General features: G+C 52.6%; 15 non-coding genes across 15 annotated transcripts; all 15 read left to right on the top strand.

Moving 5' to 3' along the window:
• The first annotated feature begins 701 nt into the window (after nt 1-701).
• trnak-cuu (transfer RNA lysine (anticodon CUU)) lies at nt 702-774 on the top strand. The gene has a single exon. It is a non-coding gene; the product is annotated as a tRNA-Lys (tRNA).
• Nucleotides 775-1,119: 345 nt separating this feature from the next.
• Nucleotides 1,120-1,192, top strand: trnak-cuu (transfer RNA lysine (anticodon CUU)). The gene has a single exon. It is a non-coding gene; the product is annotated as a tRNA-Lys (tRNA).
• A 562-nt stretch (nt 1,193-1,754) lies between these two features.
• On the top strand, nt 1,755-1,827 carry trnak-cuu (transfer RNA lysine (anticodon CUU)). The gene has a single exon. It is a non-coding gene; the product is annotated as a tRNA-Lys (tRNA).
• A 1,033-nt stretch (nt 1,828-2,860) lies between these two features.
• trnak-cuu (transfer RNA lysine (anticodon CUU)) lies at nt 2,861-2,933 on the top strand. Its single transcript has one exon. It is a non-coding gene; the product is annotated as a tRNA-Lys (tRNA).
• A 559-nt stretch (nt 2,934-3,492) lies between these two features.
• Nucleotides 3,493-3,565, top strand: trnak-cuu (transfer RNA lysine (anticodon CUU)). Its single transcript has one exon. It is a non-coding gene; the product is annotated as a tRNA-Lys (tRNA).
• Nucleotides 3,566-5,693: 2,128 nt separating this feature from the next.
• On the top strand, nt 5,694-5,766 carry trnak-cuu (transfer RNA lysine (anticodon CUU)). Its single transcript has one exon. It is a non-coding gene; the product is annotated as a tRNA-Lys (tRNA).
• A 345-nt stretch (nt 5,767-6,111) lies between these two features.
• Nucleotides 6,112-6,184, top strand: trnak-cuu (transfer RNA lysine (anticodon CUU)). The gene has a single exon. It is a non-coding gene; the product is annotated as a tRNA-Lys (tRNA).
• Nucleotides 6,185-7,228: 1,044 nt separating this feature from the next.
• trnak-cuu (transfer RNA lysine (anticodon CUU)) lies at nt 7,229-7,301 on the top strand. The gene has a single exon. It is a non-coding gene; the product is annotated as a tRNA-Lys (tRNA).
• A 347-nt stretch (nt 7,302-7,648) lies between these two features.
• Nucleotides 7,649-7,721, top strand: trnak-cuu (transfer RNA lysine (anticodon CUU)). Its single transcript has one exon. It is a non-coding gene; the product is annotated as a tRNA-Lys (tRNA).
• A 1,029-nt stretch (nt 7,722-8,750) lies between these two features.
• trnak-cuu (transfer RNA lysine (anticodon CUU)) lies at nt 8,751-8,821 on the top strand. Its single transcript has one exon. It is a non-coding gene; the product is annotated as a tRNA-Lys (tRNA).
• A 347-nt stretch (nt 8,822-9,168) lies between these two features.
• trnak-cuu (transfer RNA lysine (anticodon CUU)) lies at nt 9,169-9,241 on the top strand. The gene has a single exon. It is a non-coding gene; the product is annotated as a tRNA-Lys (tRNA).
• A 1,029-nt stretch (nt 9,242-10,270) lies between these two features.
• On the top strand, nt 10,271-10,343 carry trnak-cuu (transfer RNA lysine (anticodon CUU)). The gene has a single exon. It is a non-coding gene; the product is annotated as a tRNA-Lys (tRNA).
• A 1,671-nt stretch (nt 10,344-12,014) lies between these two features.
• trnak-cuu (transfer RNA lysine (anticodon CUU)) lies at nt 12,015-12,087 on the top strand. Its single transcript has one exon. It is a non-coding gene; the product is annotated as a tRNA-Lys (tRNA).
• Nucleotides 12,088-12,436: 349 nt separating this feature from the next.
• On the top strand, nt 12,437-12,509 carry trnak-cuu (transfer RNA lysine (anticodon CUU)). Its single transcript has one exon. It is a non-coding gene; the product is annotated as a tRNA-Lys (tRNA).
• A 1,019-nt stretch (nt 12,510-13,528) lies between these two features.
• On the top strand, nt 13,529-13,599 carry trnak-cuu (transfer RNA lysine (anticodon CUU)). Its single transcript has one exon. It is a non-coding gene; the product is annotated as a tRNA-Lys (tRNA).
• Nucleotides 13,600-14,036: the final 437 nt, after the last annotated feature.

Raw genomic sequence — 14,036 nt, 5'->3', positions numbered from 1 at the left:
TTGTGTTAAAGAAGACAGAGGGTGCTAGGTGAAGGTTTGTATCAGCTCAAGTTTGCAGTGGCATGTACATGGCGTGTTCATGTTTTGTTCCGGTGGTGGAGGCCCGTGTTCCAGGAGGTCCTGCTCAAAACCTCCTCTAGGAGCAGCAGAAAATGCCATGAAAATCACATTCAAATAATATAGTGTCGGAATCTGCAAACTGCATTCACGCAGCGGGCAGAACACCATGCCTGGAACGTTTGTGGAGCTGCCTGAACCTGTAGCCTATCAGGCTTTCGGACAAGAGGTCAATCGATTTGGCGCTTCTATATGTACTAGAATCTTTGTATTTTCAGATTCGGTTGGAGGTTGGGTCCTCCGATTTTTGCTGTTTGGCTCACTTTTGCCTTTGGAAATTAGGAGAAGTTTGCCTTCAGTGACCACGCTCTCTCTCTCTCTATCTCTTGCCACAGATGGAAACGGAACTTTAACTCCGGTTTTGATTGTGCATGTTATCGGCCTGCTCTGCTTGTTCAAACTGTGTTCCACAGCAACAGGCATGGCTAAAACAAACAAAGGACACTCTAAGCCAGGGGTGTCCAAACTCTGTCCTGGAGGGCCACTGTCCTGTAGTGTTTCGCTATAACCAGCTCCAAAGACCCGCCTGGAAGGTTCTAGTCTGCCTGGTCAGACCTTGATTAGCTGATTCAGGTGTGTCTTCAGCCCGGCTAGCTCAGTCGGTAGAGCATGAGACTCTTAATCTCAGGGTCGTGGGTTCGAGCCCCACGTTGGGCGATTCTTTTGGCTTTTGTCACTTCCCAACGGGCCTCAGTTTCCAGCGAGTCTCTTGACCTGAGTTTGCTAACGCAGGAGACGTGTGTTGTCTCAGCTGTGTGGCACGCACGGCGCTGATTGTTTTCTCCACATGAGCGCACCTAGCAGGTCTCTGTGGCGCAACTGGTTAGCTGCTCGCTGTTAACCGAAAGGTTGGTGGTTCGAGCCCACCCAGGGACGAAGGAAGCTTTTTGCTGCCATTCCGCCATGTGTCGGCAAGCTTCCGGATTTAGAACACGAGCCACCTGCCCACTCCGTTTCGCGTGAAATTTGGGCACTGATAAAGACCGCCACAAGCTCGCAGCAGCCCGGCTAGCTCAGTCGGTAGAGCATGAGACTCTTAATCTCAGGGTCGTGGGTTCGAGCCCCACGTTGGGCGATTCTTTTGGCTTTTTGTCACTTCCCAACGGGCCCTCAGTTTTCAGCGAGTCTCTTGACCTGAGTTTGCCAACGCAGGAGACGTGTGGCGTCTCACGGAGCTGATTTTTTTTGCCACCGCACTCCAGACCAACACACCTCGCAGGTCTCTGTGGCGCAACCGGTTAGCTGCTCGCTGTTAACCGAAGGTTGGTGGTTCGAGCCCCACGTTGGGCGATTCTTTTGGCTTTTGTCACTTCCCAACGGGCCCTCAGTTTCCAGCGAGTCTCTTGACCTGAGTTTGCTAACGCAGGAGACGGTGTTGTCTCAGCTGTGTGGCACGCACGGCGCTGATTGTTTTCTCCACATGAGCGCACCTAGCAGGTCTCTGTGGCGCAACTGGTTAGCTGCTCGCTGTTAACCGAAAGGTTGGTGGTTCGAGCCCACCCAGGGACGAAGGAAGTTTTTCGCTGCCATTCCGCCATGTGTCCGCAAGCTTCCGAATTTAGCACACGAGCCACCTGCCCACTCCGTTTCGCGCGTGAAATTTGGGCACTGATAAAGACCGCCACAAGCTCGCAGCAGCCCGGCTAGCTCAGTCGGTAGAGCATGAGACTCTTAATCTCAGGGTCGTGGGTTCGAGCCCCACGTTGGGCGATTCTTTTGGCTTTTTGTCACTTCCCAACGGGCCCTCAGTTTTCAGCGAGTCTCTTGACCTGAGTTTGCCAACGCAGGAGACGTGTGGCGTCTCACGGAGCTGATTTTTTTTGCCACCGCACTCCAGACCAACACACCTCGCAGGTCTCTGTGGCGCAACCGGTTAGCGCTGCTCGCTGTTAACCGAAAGGTTGGTGGTTCGAGCCCACCCAGGGACGAAGGAAGCTTTTTTGCTGCCATTCCGCCATGTGTCGGCAAGCTTCCGGATTTAGAACACGAGCCACCTGCCCACTAGCGCAGCTGCTCACAGCTTTGTCAGTTGCCTTGTGTTAAAAGAAGACAGAGGGTGCTAGGTGAAGGTTTGTATCAGCTCAAGTTTGCAGTGGCATGTACATGACGTGTTCATGTTTTGTTCCGGTGGTGGAGGCCCGTGTTCCAGGGAGGTCCTGCTCAAAACCTCCTCTAGGAGCAGCAGAAAATGCCATGAAAATCACATTCAAATAATATAGTGTCGGAATCTGCAAACTGCATTCACGCAGCGGGACAGAACACCATGCCTGGAACGTTTGTGGAGCTGCCTGAACCTGTAGCCTATCAGGCTTTCGGACAAGAGGTCAATCGATTTGGCGCTTCTATATGTACTAGAATCTTTGTATTTTCAGATTCCGGTTGGAGGTTGGGTCCTCCGATTTTTGCTGTTTGGCTCACTTTTGCCTTTGGAAATTAGGAGAAGTTTGCCTTCAGTGACCACGCCTCTCTCTCTCTCTCTCTCTATCTCTTGCCACAGATGGAAACGGAACTTTAACTCCGGTTTTGATTGTGCATGTTATCGGCCTGCTCTGCTTGTTCAAACTGTGTTCCACAGCAACAGGCATGGCTAAAACAAACAAAGGACACTCTAAGCCAGGGGTGTCCAAACTCTGTCCTGAGGGCCACTGTCCTGTAGTGTTTCGCTTAACCAGCTCCAAAGACCCGCCTGAAGGTTCTAGTCTGCCTGGTCAGACCTTGATTAGCTGATTCAGGTGTGTCTTCAGCCCGGCTAGCTCAGTCGGTAGAGCATGAGACTCTTAATCTCAGGGTCGTGGGTTCGAGCCCCACGTTGGGCGTTTCTCTTTGCTTTCTCTCACTTCCCAACGGGCCCTCAGTTTTCAGCGAGTCTCTTGACCTGAGTTTGCCAACGCAGGAGGCGTGTGGCGTCTCACGGAGCTGATTTTTTGCCACCGCACTCCAGACCAACACACCGCAGGTCTCTGTGGCGCAACTGGTTAGCTGCTCGGCTGTTAACCGAAGGTTGGTGGTTCGAGCCCCACGTTGGGCGTTTCTCTTTGCTTTCTCTCACTTCCCAACGGGCCTCAGTTTCCAGCGAGTCTCTTGACCTGAGTTTGCCAACGCAGGAGACGTGTGTTGTCTCAGCTGTGTGGCACGACGGCGCTGATTGTTTTCTCCACATGAGCGCACCTAGCAGGTCTCTGTGGCGCAACTGGTTAGCGCTGCTCGCTGTTAACCGAAAGGTTGGTGGTTCGAGCCCACCCAGGGACGAAGGAAGCTTTTTGCTGCCATTCCGCCATGTGTCCGCAAGCTTCCGAATTTAGCACACGAGCCACCTGCCCACTCCGTTTCGCGTGAAATTTGGGCACTGATAAAGACCGCCACAAGCTCGCAGCAGCCCGGCTAGCTCAGTCGGTAGAGCATGAGACTCTTAATCTCAGGGTCGTGGGTTCGAGCCCCACGTTGGGCGATTCTTTTGGCTTTTGTCACTTCCCAACGGGCCTCAGTTTTCAGCGAGTCTCTTGACCTGAGTTTGCCAACGCAGGAGACGTGTGGCGTCTCACGGAGCTGATTTTTTGCCACCGCACTCCAGACCAACACACCTCGCAGGTCTCTGTGGCGCAACCGGTTAGCTGCTCGCTGTTAACCGAAAGGTTGGTGGTTCGAGCCCACCCAGGGACGAAGGAAGCTTTTTGCTGCCATTCCGCCATGTGTCGGCAAGCTTCGGATTTAGAACACGAGCCACCTGCCCACTAGCGCAGCTGCTCACAGCTTTGTCAGTTGCCTTGTGTTAAAAGAAGACAGAGGGTGCTAGGTGAAGGTTTGTATCAGCTCAAGTTTGCAGTGGCATGTACATGACGTGTTCATGTTTTGTTCCGGGTGGTGGAGGCCCGTGTTCCAGGGAGGTCCTGCTCAAAACCTCCTCTAGGAGCAGCAGAAAATGCCATGAAAATCACATTCAAATAATATAGTGTCGGAATCTGCAAACTGCATTCACGCAGCGGGACAGAACACCATGCCTGGAACGTTTGTGGAGCTGCCTGAACCTGTAGCCTATCAGGCTTTCGGACAAGAGGTCAATCGATTTGGCGCGCTTCTATATGTACTAGAATCTTTGTATTTTCAGATTCCGGTTGGAGGTTGGGTCCTCCGATTTTTGCTGTTTGGCTCACTTTTTGCCTTTGGAAATTAGGAGAAGTTTGCCTTCAGTGACCACGCCTCTCTCTCTCTCTCTCTATCTCTTGCCACAGATGGAAACGGAACTTTAACTCCGGTTTTGATTGTGCATGTTATCGGCCTGCTCTGCTTGTTCAAACTGTGTTCCACAGCAACAGGCATGGCTAAAACAAACAAAGGACACTCTAAGCCAGGGGTGTCCAAACTCTGTCCTGGAGGGCCACTGTCCTGTAGTGTTTCGCTATAACCAGCTCCAAAGACCCGCCTGAAGGTTCTAGTCTGCCTGGTCAGACCTTGATTAGCTGATTCAGGTGTGTCTTCAGCCCGGCTAGCTCAGTCGGTGAGCATGAGACTCTTAATCTCAGGGTCGGGTTCGAGCCCCACGTTGGGCGATTCTTTTGGCTTTTGTCACTTCCCAACGGGCCCTCAGTTTTCAGCGAGTCTCTTGACCTGAGTTTGCTAACGCAGGAGACGGTGTTGTCTCAGCTGTGTGGCACGCACGGCGCTGATTGTTTTCTCCACATGAGCGCACCTAGCAGGTCTCTGTGGCGCAACTGGTTAGCTGCTCGCTGTTAACCGAAAGGTTGGTGGTTCGAGCCCACCCAGGGACGAAGGAAGTTTTTTGCTGCCATTCCGCCATGTGTCGGCAAGTTTCCTGATTTAGAACACGAGCCACCTGCCCACTAGAGCAGCGTTCACAGCTTTGTCAGTTGCCTTGTGTTAAAAGAAGACAGAGGGTGCTAGGTGAAGGTTTGTATCAGCTCAAGTTTGCAGTGGCATGTACATGACGTGTTCATGTTTTGTTCCGGTGGTGGAGGCCCGTGTTCCAGGAGGTCCTGCTCAAAACCTCCTCTAGGAGCAGCAGAAAATGCCATGAAAATCACATTCAAATAATATAGTGTCGGAATCTGCAAACTGTATTCACGCAGCGGGGCAGAACACCATGCCTGGAACGTTTGTGGAGCTGCCTGAACCTGTAGCCCATCAGGCTTTCGGACAAGAGGTCAATCGATTTGGCGCGCTTCTATATGTACTAGAATCTTTGTATTTTCAGTTTCCGGTTGGAGGTTGGGTCCTCCGATTTTTGCTGTTTGGCTCACTTTTTGCCTTTGGAAATTAGGAGAAGTTTGCCTTCAGTGACCACGCTCTCTCTCTCTCTATCTCTTGCCACAGATGGAAACGGAACTTTAACTCCGGGTTTTGATTGTGCATGTTATCGGCCTGCTCTGCTTGTTCAAACTGTGTTCCACAGCAACAGGCATGGCTAAAACAAACAAAGGACACTCTAAGCCAGGGGTGTCCAAACTCTGTCCTGAGGGCCACTGTCCTGTAGTGTTTCGCTTTAACCAGCTCCAAAGACCCGCCTGAAGGTTCTAGTCTGCCTGGTCAGACCTTGATTAGCTGATTCAGGTGTGTCTTCAGCCCGGCTAGCTCAGTCGGTAGAGCATGAGACTCTTAATCTCAGGGTCGTGGGTTCGAGCCCCACGTTGGGCGTTTCTCTTTGCTTTCTCTCACTTCCCAACGGGCCTCAGTTTCCAGCGAGTCTCTTGACCTGAGTTTGCTAACGCAGGAGGCGTGTGTTGTCTCAGCTGTGTGGCACGCACGGCGCTGATTGTTTTCTCCACATGAGCGCACCTAGCAGGTCTCTGTGGCGCAACCGGTTAGCTGCTCGCTGTTAACCGAAGGTTGGTGGTTCGAGCCCACCCAGGGACGAAGGAAGCTTTTTGCTGCCATTCCGCCATGTGTCCGCAAGCTTCCGAATTTAGCACACGAGCCACCTGCCCACTCCGTTTCGCGTGAAATTTGGGCACTGATAAAGACCGCCACAAGCTCGCAGCAGCCCGGCTAGCTCAGTCGGTAGAGCATGAGACTCTTAATCTCAGGGTCGTGGGTTCGAGCCCCACGTTGGGCGATTCTTTTGGCTTTTCGTCACTTCCCAACGGGCCCTCAGTTTTCAGCGAGTCTCTTGACCTGAGTTTGCCAACGCAGGAGACGTGTGGCGTCTCACGGAGCTGATTTTTTTTGCCACCGCACTCCAGACCAACACACCTCGCAAGTCTCTGTGGCGCAACCGGTTAGCTGCTCGCTGTTAACCGAAAGGTTGGTGGTTCGAGCCCACCCAGGGACGAAGGAAGCTTTTTGCTGCCATTCCGCCATGTGTCGGCAAGCTTCGGATTTAGAACACGAGCCACCTGCCCACTAGCGCAGCTGCTCACAGCTTTGTCAGTTGCCTTGTGTTAAAAGAAGACAGAGGGTGCTAGGTGAAGGTTTGTATCAGCTCAAGTTTGCAGTGGCATGTACATGGCGTGTTCATGTTTTGTTCCGGGTGGTGGAGGCCCGTGTTCCAGGGAGGTCCTGCTCAAAACCCCCTCTAGGAGCAGCAGAAAATGCCATGAAAATCACATTCAAATAATATAGTGTCGGAATCTGCAAACTGCATTCACGCAGCGGGGCAGAACACCATGCCTGGAACGTTTGTGGAGCTGCCTGAACCTGTAGCCCATCAGGCTTTCGGACAAGAGGTCAATCGATTTGGCGCGCTTCTATATGTACTAGAATCTTTGTATTTTCAGTTTCCGGTTGGAGGTTGGGTCCTCCGATTTTTGCTGTTTGGCTCACTTTTTGCCTTTGGAAATTAGGAGAAGTTTGCCTTCAGTGACCACGCTCTCTCTCTCTCTCTCTCTCTCTCTCTATCTCTTGCCACAGATGGAAACGGAACTTTAACTCCGGGTTTTGATTGTGCATGTTATCGGCCTGCTCTGCTTGTTCAAACTGTGTTCCACAGCAACAGGCATGGCTAAAACAAACAAAGGACACTCTAAGCCAGGGGTGTCCAAACTCTGTCCTGGAGGGCCACTGTCCTGTAGTGTTTCGCTTTAACCAGCTCCAAAGACCCGCCTGGAAGGTTCTAGTCTGCCTGGTCAGACCTTGATTAGCTGATTCAGGTGTGTCTTCAGCCCGGCTAGCTCAGTCGGTAGAGCATGAGACTCTTAATCTCAGGGTCGTGGGTTCGAGCCCCACGTTGGGCGTTTCTCTTTGCTTTCTCTCACTTCCCAACGGGCCCTCAGTTTCCAGCGAGTCTCTTGACCTGAGTTTGCTAACGCAGGAGACGTGTGTTGTCTCAGCTGTGTGGCACGCACGGCGCTGATTGTTTTCTCCACATGAGCGCACCTAGCAGGTCTCTGTGGCGCAACTGGTTAGCGCTCGCTGTTAACCGAAGGTTGGTGGTTCGAGCCCACCCAGGGACGAAGGAAGTTTTTCGCTGCCATTCCGCCATGTGTCCGCAAGCTTCCGAATTTAGCACACGAGCCACCTGCCCACCCGCTTCGCTGCGTGAAATTTGGGCACTGATAAAGACCGCCACAAGCTCGCAGCAGCCCGGCTAGCTCAGTCGGTAGAGCATGAGACTCTTAATCTCAGGGTCGTGGGTTCGAGCCCCACGTTGGGCGATTCTTTTGGCTTTTTGTCACTTCCCAACGGGCCCTCAGTTTTCAGCGAGTCTCTTGACCTGAGTTTGCCAACGCAGGAGACGTGTGGCGTCTCACGGAGCTGATTTTTTGCCACCGCACTCCAGACCAACACACCTCGCAGGTCTCTGTGGCGCAACTGGTTAGCTGCTCGGCTGTTAACCGAAAGGTTGGTGGTTCGAGCCCACCCAGGGACGAAGGAAGCTTTTTTGCTGCCATTCCGCCATGTGTCGGCAAGCTTCCGGATTTAGAACACGAGCCACCTGCCCACTAGCGCAGCTGCTCACAGCTTTGTCAGTTGCCTTGTGTTAAAAGAAGACAGAGGGTGCTAGGTGAAGGTTTGTATCAGCTCAAGTTTGCAGTGGCATGTACATGACGTGTTCATGTTTTGTTCCGGTGGTGGAGGCCCGTGTTCCAGGGAGGTCCTGCTCAAAACCTCCTCTAGGAGCAGCAGAAAATGCCATGAAAATCACATTCAAATAATATAGTGTCGGAATCTGCAAACTGCATTCACGCAGCGGGACAGAACACCATGCCTGGAACGCTTTGTGGAGCTGCCTGAACCTGTAGCCTATCAGGCTTTCGGACAAGAGGTCAATCGATTTGGCGCTTCTATATGTACTAGAATCTTTGTATTTTCAGATTCCGGTTGGAGGTTGGGTCCTCCGATTTTTGCTGTTTGGCTCACTTTTGCCTTTGGAAATTAGGAGAAGTTTGCCTTCAGTGACCACGCCTCTCTCTCTCTCTCTCTATCTCTTGCCACAGATGGAAACGGAACTTTAACTCCGGTTTTGATTGTGCATGTTATCGGCCTGCTCTGCTTGTTCAAACTGTGTTCCACAGCAACAGGCATGGCTAAAACAAACAAAGGACACTCTAAGCCAGGGGTGTCCAAACTCTGTCCTGAGGGCCACTGTCCTGTAGTGTTTCGCTTAACCAGCTCCAAAGACCCGCCTGAAGGTTCTAGTCTGCCTGGTCAGACCTTGATTAGCTGATTCAGGTGTGTCTTCAGCCCGGCTAGCTCAGTCGGTAGAGCATGAGACTCTTAATCTCAGGGTCGGGTTCGAGCCCCACGTTGGGCGTTTCTCTTTGCTTTCTCTCACTTCCCAACGGGCCCTCAGTTTCCAGCGAGTCTCTTGACCTGAGTTTGCTAACGCAGGAGACGGTGTTGTCTCAGCTGTGTGGCACGCACGGCGCTGATTGTTTTCTCCACATGAGCGCACCTAGCAGGTCTCTGTGGCGCAACTGGTTAGCTGCTCGCTGTTAACCGAAGGTTGGTGGTTCGAGCCCACCCAGGGACGAAGGAAGTTTTTCGCTGCCATTCCGCCATGTGTCCGCAAGCTTCCGAATTTAGCACACGAGCCACCTGCCCACTCCGTTTCGCGCGTGAAATTTGGGCACTGATAAAGACCGCCACAAGCTCGCAGCAGCCCGGCTAGCTCAGTCGGTAGAGCATGAGACTCTTAATCTCAGGGTCGTGGGTTCGAGCCCCACGTTGGGCGATTCTTTTGGCTTTTTGTCACTTCCCAACGGGCCCTCAGTTTTCAGCGAGTCTCTTGACCTGAGTTTGCCAACGCAGGAGACGTGTGGCGCCTCACGGAGCTGATTTTTTGCCACCGCACTCCAGACCAACACACCGCAGGTCTCTGTGGCGCAACTGGTTAGCGCTGCTCGCTGTTAACCGAAAGGTTGGTGGTTCGAGCCCACCCAGGGACGAAGGAAGCTTTTTTGCTGCCATTCCGCCATGTGTCGGCAAGTTTCCTGATTTAGAACACGAGCCACCTGCCCACTAGAGCAGCGTTCACAGCTTTGTCAGTTGCCTTGTGTTAAAAGAAGACAGAGGGTGCTAGGTGAAGGTTTGTATCAGCTCAAGTTTGCAGTGGCATGTACATGGCGTGTTCATGTTTTGTTCCGGGTGGTGGAGGCCCGTGTTCCAGGGAGGTCCTGCTCAAAACCCCCTCTAGGAGCAGCAGAAAATGCCATGAAAATCACATTCAAATAATATAGTGTCGGAATCTGCAAACTGCATTCACGCAGCGGGCAGAACACCATGCCTGGAACGCTTTGTGGAGCTGCCTGAACCTGTAGCCCATCAGGCTTTCGGACAAGAGGTCAATCGATTTGGCGCGCTTCTATATGTACTAGAATCTTTGTATTTTCAGTTTCCGGTTGGAGGTTGGGTCCTCCGATTTTTGCTGTTTGGCTCACTTTTTGCCTTTGGAAATTAGGAGAAGTTTGCCTTCAGTGACCACGCCTCTCTCTCTCTCTCTATCTCTTGCCACAGATGGAAACGGAACTTTAACTCCGGTTTTGATTGTGCATGTTATCGGCCTGCTCTGCTTGTTCAAACTGTGTTCCACAGCAACAGGCATGGCTAAAACAAACAAAGGACACTCTAAGCCAGGGGTGTCCAAACTCTGTCCTGAGGGCCACTGTCCTGTAGTGTTTCGCTTAACCAGCTCCAAAGACCCGCCTGGAAGGTTCTAGTCTGCCTGGTCAGACCTTGATTAGCTGATTCAGGTGTGTCTTCAGCCCGGCTAGCTCAGTCGGTAGAGCATGAGACTCTTAATCTCAGGGTCGTGGGTTCGAGCCCCACGTTGGGCGTTTCTCTTTGCTTTCTCTCACTTCCCAACGGGCCTCAGTTTCCAGCGAGTCTCTTGACCTGAGTTTGCTAACGCAGGAGACGGTGTTGTCTCAGCTGTGTGGCACGCACGGCGCTGATTGTTTTCTCCACATGAGCGCACCTAGCAGGTCTCTGTGGCGCAACCGTTAGCTGCTCGCTGTTAACCGAAGGTTGGTGGTTCGAGCCCCACGTTGGGCGTTTCTCTTTGCTTTCTCTCACTTCCCAACGGGCCCTCAGTTTTCAGCGAGTCTCTTGACCTGAGTTTGCCAACGCAGGAGACGTGTGGCGTCTCACGGAGCTGATTTTTTTTGCCACCGCACTCCAGACCAACACACCTCGCAGGTCTCTGTGGCGCAACTGGTTAGCTGCTCGGCTGTTAACCGAAAGGTTGGTGGTTCGAGCCCCACGTTGGGCGATTCTTTTGGCTTTTGTCACTTCCCAACGGGCCCTCAGTTTTCAGCGAGTCTCTTGACCTGAGTTTGCTAACGCAGGAGACGGTGTTGTCTCAGCTGTGTGGCACGACGGCGCTGATTGTTTTCTCCACATGAGCGCACCTAGCAGGTCTCTGTGGCGCAACTGGTTAGCGCTGCTCGCTGTTAACCGAAGGTTGGTGGTTCGAGCCCCACGTTGGGCGATTCTTTTGGCTTTTGTCACTTCCCAACGGGCCCTCAGTTTTCAGCGAGTCTCTTGACCTGAGTTTGCCAACGCAGGAGACGTGTGGCGTCTCACGGAGCTGATTTTTTGCCACCGCACTCCAGACCAACACACCGCAGGTCTCTGTGGCGCAACCGTTAGCTGCTCGCTGTTAACCGAAAGGTTGGTGGTTCGAGCCCACCCAGGGACGAAGGAAGCTTTTTGCTGCCATTCCGCCATGTGTCGGCAAGCTTCGGATTTAGAACACGAGCCACCTGCCCACTAGCGCAGCTGCTCACAGCTTTGTCAGTTGCCTTGTGTTAAAAGAAGACAGAGGGTGCTAGGTGAAGGTTTGTATCAGCTCAAGTTTGCAGTGGCATGTACATGGCGTGTTCATGTTTTGTTCCGGGTGGTGGAGGCCCGTGTTCCAGGGAGGTCCTGCTCAAAACCCCCTCTAGGAGCAGCAGAAAATGCCATGAAAATCACATTCAAATAATATAGTGTCGGAATCTGCAAACTGCATTCACGCAGCGGGCAGAACACCATGCCTGGAACGCTTTGTGGAGCTGCCTGAACCTGTAGCCCATCAGGCTTTCGGACAAGAGGTCAATCGATTTGGCGCGCTTCTATATGTACTAGAATCTTTGTATTTTCAGTTTCCGGTTGGAGGTTGGGTCCTCCGATTTTTGCTGTTTGGCTCACTTTTGCCTTTGAAATTAGGAGAAGTTTGCCTTCAGTGACCACGCCTCTCTCTCTCTCTATCTCTTGCCACAGATGGAAACGGAACTTTAACTCCGGTTTTGATTGTGCATGTTATCGGCCTGCTCTGCTTGTTCAAACTGTGTTCCACAGCAACAGGCATGGCTAAAACAAACAAAGGACACTCTAAGCCAGGGGTGTCCAAACTCTGTCCTGAGGGCCACTGTCCTGTAGTGTTTCGCTAACCAGCTCCAAAGACCCGCCTGAAGGTTCTAGTCTGCCTGGTCAGACCTTGATTAGCTGATTCAGGTGTGTCTTCAGCCCGGCTAGCTCAGTCGGTAGAGCATGAGACTCTTAATCTCAGGGTCGTGGGTTCGAGCCCCACGTTGGGCGTTTCTCTTTGCTTTCTCTCACTTCCCAACGGGCCCTCAGTTTCCAGCGAGTCTCTTGACCTGAGTTTGCTAACGCAGGAGACGTGTGTTGTCTCAGCTGTGTGGCCCGCACGGCGCTGATTGTTTTCTCCACATGAGCGCACCTAGCAGGTCTCTGTGGCGCAACTGGTTAGCTGCTCGCTGTTAACCGAAAGGTTGGTGGTTCGAGCCCACCCAGGGACGAAGGAAGTTTTTCGCTGCCATTCCGCCATGTGTCCGCAAGCTTCCGAATTTAGCACACGAGCCACCTGCCCACTCGGTTTCGCGCGTGAAATTTGGGCACTGATAAAGACCGCCACAAACTCGCAGCAGCCCGGCTACCTCAGTCGGTAGAGCATGAGACTCTTAATCTCAGGGTCGTGGGTTCGAGCCCCACGTTGGGCGATTCTTTTGGCTTTTGTCACTTCCCAACGGGCCTCAGTTTTCAGCGAGTCTCTTGACCTGAGTTTGCCAACGCAGGAGACGTGTGGCGTCTCACGGAGCTGATTTTTTGCCACCGCACTCCAGACCAACACACCTCGCAGGTCTCTGTGGCGCAACCGTTAGCTGCTCGCTGTTAACCGAAGGTTGGTGGTTCGAGCCCACCCAGGGACGAAGGAAGCTTTTTGCTGCCATTCCGCCATGTGTCGGCAAGTTTCCTGATTTAGAACACGAGCCACCTGCCCACTAGCGCAGCTGCTCACAGCTTTGTCAGTTGCCTTGTGTTAAAAGAAGACAGAGGGTGCTAGGTGAAGGTTTGTATCAGCTCAAGTTTGCAGTGGCATGTACATGACGTGTTCATGTTTTGTTCCGGGTGGTGGAGGCCCGTCTTCCAGGGAGGTCCTGCTCAAAACCCCCTCTAGGAGCAGCAGAAAATGCCATGAAAATCACATTCAAATAATATAGTGTCGGAATCTGCAAACTGTATTCACGCAGCGGGACAGAACACCATGCCTGGAACGCTTTGTGGAGCTGCCTGAACCTGTAGCCCATCAGGCTTTCGGACAAGAGGTCAATCGATTTGGCGCTTCTATATGTACTAGAATCTTTGTATTTTCAGATTCCGTTGGAGGTTGGGTCCTCCGATTTTTGCTGTTTGGCTCACTTTTGCCTTTGGAAATTAGGAGAAGTTTGCCTTCAGTGACCACGCCTCTCTCTCTCTCTATCTCTTGCCACAGATGGAAACGGAACTTTAACTCCGGTTTTGATTGTGCATGTTATCGGCCTGCTCTGCTTGTTCAAACTGTGTTCCACAGCAACAGGCATGGCTAAAACAAACAAAGGACACTCTAAGCCAGGGGTGTCCAAACTCTGTCCTGGAGGGCCACTGTCCTGTAGTGTTTCGCTAACCAGCTCCAAAGACCCGCCTGAAGGTTCTAGTCTGCCTGGTCAGACCTTGATTAGCTGATTCAGGTGTGTCTTCAGCCCGGCTAGCTCAGTCGGTAGAGCATGAGACTCTTAATCTCAGGGTCGGGTTCGAGCCCCACGTTGGGCGTTTCTCTTTGCTTTCTCTCACTTCCCAACGGGCCTCAGTTTCCAGCGAGTCTCTTGACCTGAGTTTGCCAACGCAGGAGGCGTGTGGCGTCTCACGGAGCTGATTTTTTGCCACCGCACTCCAGACCAACACACCGCAGGTCTCTGTGGCGCAACTGGTTAGCTGCTCGGCTGTTAACCGAAGGTTGGTGGTTCGAGCCCCACGTTGGGCGTTTCTCTTTGCTTTCTCTCACTTCCCAGCAGACCCTCAGTTTTCAGCGAGTCTCTTGACCTGAGTTTGCTAACGCAGGAGACGGTGTTGTCTCAGCTGTGTGGCACGCACGGCGCTGATTGTTTTCTCCACATGAGCGCACCTAGCAGGTCTCTGTGGCGCAACTGGTTAGCGCTGCTCGCTGTTAACCGAAAGGTTGGTGGTTCGAGCCCACCCAGGGACGAAGG

Source organism: Onychostoma macrolepis, unplaced genomic scaffold, assembly GCF_012432095.1.
Source record: "Onychostoma macrolepis isolate SWU-2019 unplaced genomic scaffold, ASM1243209v1 Scaffold25, whole genome shotgun sequence".
In the NCBI taxonomy this organism is placed as follows: domain Eukaryota; kingdom Metazoa; phylum Chordata; class Actinopteri; order Cypriniformes; family Cyprinidae; genus Onychostoma; species Onychostoma macrolepis.
Note: the sequence above shows the minus strand (reverse complement) of the source record. Positions and strands in the feature narration are given on the sequence as shown.